This window comes from Lepidochelys kempii, chromosome 8, assembly GCF_965140285.1.
Source record: "Lepidochelys kempii isolate rLepKem1 chromosome 8, rLepKem1.hap1, whole genome shotgun sequence".
NCBI classification, from domain to species: Eukaryota; Metazoa; Chordata; order Testudines; family Cheloniidae; genus Lepidochelys; species Lepidochelys kempii.
The window spans coordinates 38,179,206-38,184,050 of record NC_136387.1 but is presented as its reverse complement, the minus strand read 5'-3'; positions in this window follow the sequence as shown (position 1 = coordinate 38,184,050).

The window sequence follows — 4,845 nt, the reverse complement described above, 5'->3', positions numbered from 1 at the left end:
TCCACTGAGTGCTGGCGGAGTCCGAAAAGCTGCCTTTTCAGCACCGTCTTTGGTAATATCGCCACCTTGTGGCTCAGCTAAAATAGGACATCCATGGTTTTATAGTATAAGCTTATTGCGTGTGGTTACTCTCTGCATGGCAAAGATTTCTTTTTTAAACACAATTTGTGATTATAATATTTTACAGTCAGAACTTCTTAACCCAGTTTACTTCCCATTATACGAGAGAGAAATATAAATTAATAGAGAAATAAAATGGATTCTCATACTTCCACATCTTTTCTTCTCTAACATCCTAGAACGTTTATTCTACACATGCAAATACCATAATACACCTCAATGCAATTCTCTCATGTGCCCCCTTGCTTCTATTTCTTCAGCGAGGTTGTCGATATCTTGGGTACTCACCGAAGTCCTGTAATTCCCTTCTTTATTTGGGTCCTCAACAGGAAAACTAGGAAACTGCGGCCTGAAAAACCTGAACTCACTGTTGATCAACCATCACATATGTAGTTCTGGCGAAGGGATCCTTCCCCGTTTTGTTTTGTTTTTTGTTTTTTTTTAAGAGGGCAACGGGAAGACGTCACATGCATCTTTTTCCTGATTTTCTCCTGGTTTTCTTGTGTTTACGTATTGTACAGCAGTATGGACCACGACAGAAACAAGAAACAATGAAATTGAAGCCAATTTCAACCTAAATATATATTTATATTTAATATGCGACGCTGCTCCGCTTTCGTAGTTACACATGTATATGCACTTCTGAAAACCCATCCACTAGCCGTATATTTAGCGTAGCAGCACTGGATTAGGGCAGGTGTCCATTGTTTAAACAACAGCTAATTTTGGCTTAATTTCTCTCTCTGTAATTGGTCTGTCGGTCTTTACTTCTCCATTTTGGAGTCCGAAAGTGACCTGGGTCTGTGACCTTCGGCAGTCTGTAGGAAAGCCAAAAATTCTGACCAGAATCAATGCCACCACCTTAGCCACAACGTAACTCGCCTCTGTTGCTCTCAGAACCAGGGTGGAGGTGCTGTTCTGTAGACAGTATAAAATGAACAGGGCTTTGTCATTTTTATCAATTATAACAACTCAGATGACGATTTCAGCTCCTCCTGGACTTCACAGCTGCCATCCGCCACTCTCACTGCAATTTGGCAATCTCTTACCTTTTCATAATCCAGGGTTCTAAGAATATAAATATTACTATTTTCAAAATTTATGGAGATATAAGGCAGCTCACTTATCTGACTCTGCACTAAGGAACATTTCATTTTGGCCTTCTGCTTTCAATCTAAATCAACAGCATTTACATTGTCAATCAGTACAGCTGAGGCGATGTTTTCCTTCAAGTATATAGTGTAGGATGTCTGGTTAAATTCTAGAGAATTGTCATTAAATGCATGATAACTGCGTGGAGACGATATCCTCCGATATCTGAGTGGTTAGGCTGGGCGTCCCTGAGTCCATGGCATTGATGACTGTATTTATAACTCCGATGTTCTCTCCCGAGCCTTTGTGGTCCGCAGCTCATCGTAATAATTAAAAGCAGGATCTAGAGCAAAATTCCGACTGTCCGTGGAATCTGCGTCTCTGACACTGTCCTTGGGGGGACTCCTCGGTGAAGGATGTGAGTGCTATCTCCTCCGGCAGGTTGTAATTCACATTCAGAACCTCCACGAGGACTTCGCAGTACGCAGACAGACCCCAGTCGTTTGTGGCTTTACGCTCCATCGGGTAATTTTTAGCTTTCTCAAAATCCACCCTTCAGCAGATTCGTTTTGCTCTGGTGACAGAGTGTAGCTGGAATAGCTGACGACATCTGTCTGATTTACTGGTCAATGGGGCTGTTTTCCGGAAAACGTGTTTAGTAAATCGCGCGAGTAAAGACAGCGATGCTACCATTGGCATCCAGGAGGACTATAACGCAGACCTGTCCCGTGCCAGACCTGGGTGGAGAATCCCCATTGGTTGCAGTTAAACTAAACCCCAGCTTCTCTTCCCGGTCCAAGTGCCTCTGCAGTACAGTACCAGCTCTGAGCAGTTAAAGCCAACCCCATTAACCCTGACAGCTCATCGGAGCTTAGCGTGTAGATCTGGAGGCTATTGCCTCCCACAACTAAATCCTGGGCACTGTCCAGATGAAAGCCGGACCCAACGGATGTGGCTTCCGGCATCTCTACATCCATTTCATTTTCGGGGAACGGAACAGAGAGGAATGATCGTTTACGTAGGAAACCTCCACCACTTACGCTTGGATTGGAGACAATGGGGGTTTCAAGAATATTTTACAGATCTCAGTTTCCAGGCAGTTTTACTCTAGGTCCAGTTTTTCTTTTATTGGCAGATCCCGGGTGTTTAGATTCAGCTGAATGATCCCTTCAGAAACAATGCGGACCGCAGACAGCTGGCTAACAGCAGCCCCTAAGTCCTTCGCAATACTGGTGACAAGGGAGTCACTTTCCACGTCCTCAGCTAAAGAACACAGAATTGTTTCGGATCACGCCCGGCACCCACACAGCTAGAGAATAAACTAGGCTACATGCCTTTTCATGGATCCGTTTGATACCTAACACACCATTTTACTTCAACAAAACAGAGTATTTTTAAAGCAATCACTATGCTTTCCAGCCATTTTCTTGACGTCCAATATTGTACCTTAATTGCGAATAATTCGGCTATTAATGCTGTCCCTGAATGTATTTAAAACATCCTTACACCATATTTGGCCATTCCTCCTGAATAGCTAAAATGGTTTTTCCTTCGGCTTAGCGTGCATATTGCTTCCTAACTAATATGGCTAAAGGATCTGCTGGTCTATGGTCAACAGCGCCGCCACTAAAATCATTGATTCCATTAAATTGCTTTCATTGGATAGCGTTATTATTTTGATTTTCCCACTTACGTATATCTACATTTATTTCAGTTCTTCTTGCAATAATGTGATTGAGGGAGCCACAGAGATGCTATGTAAATATCTTCCTTTCTGAATATGTGGCACAGATACTTGAAAATATGATTCTACTTTAGGTACAGCTTCTAGTAACTGTCTCAATTATGAGCGTGAAGTGTCAGCTTCGGTACTGAATACGGGGGATGGTGTCAGGGGAAAAGGAAGGAGCAATATTCCCCTAGTTTAGCAGCTCTGCATTGATTAGCCTTTGAAAGGTAGCCCCCACATCCATATAGACCAGATTCCACTATGAAAGCTGACATAGTGGACATCAGCATCTTTTCCTGGACATCAGCATCTAAGGGAATTTGCCTATACCCTTAAATTAAATTCAGATTACTGATGTACGTTTCACTCCCCAGTAGATCCAGTAGGTATTCTGTCCTGGGTGTGGAGTAAGGAGCAGGGTTAGGTGATGGCATTTACCCTTCTAAAACCCACATAAAAATCTAATTGTTTTGTCCCTGTTAGGAACCATCATAATAGGAGATGCTTTTTGATTTAATAATCACTCCTATGTCTAACATGCTCTCCACTTCCTCCTGAGTTTGTCTTTAATTTCTCATTTAGCACAATTTGCTCTGCTAGGGGTAGGGCGTGTCCCCTAGCTTTAATGAAATGCTCTATTTTGCTCTTTACACCTGCAGGTTGGAAAATACCTAGCTGTGGTATTTCAAGAGGATCAACATCTCCTGCTTTTGGGTTGGGTCCCAAGCCTCCCAAATAACAATGCTCTTTAGGGGAATCCTTACTCTCTCTGATAAAATCAATTAAAGAGGCAGTAAATGTTCCCTCATCAGCACAACAAATCATATTCACTGCCTGCCATCTTTCTCTCTTGGTAAGCTTTTAACTATTGACATGTACCATTTGCACGAGCTCCCCTGCCAGGGGGCTACTTTACACTATAAGTGACCTCATTATCATCTCCAAGAGTCTCTCACAATAGCCTTGCATCTTATTTTTCCTCACTGGAATCAACAATAACACAAAGTCAACTATACCAAAGGATCTTTCCTCAGTACGCCTGTCTTGCCATGTTTTTCAGACTTCTGCCTCTTTCCAAGTCTATCATAGCTTTAAATTCTCTTTAAAATCAAGTGACATATTCCCCTCTGGGCTGTCCTGACTCTTCTATACTACCCTCCCTAGAGCCTTGAATTAAATCTAGGGGTCCCCTGACCAGTTTCCCATAAAGCAGTTTAGGGGGGGGCGTGCACAAGGGGGGCAAGCAGGGCCACTGCCCCCAGCTTCTGCCCCACCCCTTGCCCTGGGATTTCCTCCCCCAGCCCATCTTCCCCCCTTTCTGCCAGGGTGGGAACTGGGCTGAGCGGGGCTGAATGGGCGTGCCTGGGAAAGGCACTGCAGCTAGCGCCCTGCTGAGCCCCACTTGATGGCGCCTGGTGCAGGGAAGCCGAGCTGGCAGAAAAGCTTCCGCAAGAGGCGAGCTGGGAAGCCGGCTGACCCCTCCTCGCCTGCAGCCTCCAGTAGGTGTTTTGGAGCAGAAGGGAGCTTGGGACAATGCGGGTGGTGAGGCAGCAGCCCAGCGGCGCTGTGGGGATGGATGGGGAGGCCAGGGAGCCGGTGTTTAAAGTGCCCCTATAAAAGTGAATGAAAATCCCTGCGCACGTCCCCCTAGGGGGAAAATCTGTATGTGAATAACAAATAAGGGAGCAACACATCCCAGTCATTCTCTTGCCGCATAACATACATGCTTAGCATATACTTCAATGTTCCACTTATTCTTTCTACCAAACCACTGGTCTCTGGATGATAGGGGATGGCTTTTATATACCTCACTCCACACAACTCCCATAATTTCTTGAAAACTATAGACATGAAATTTGCACCACGGTCGGACAAGATTTCCCTGGGAAAACCTACCCTGCTCA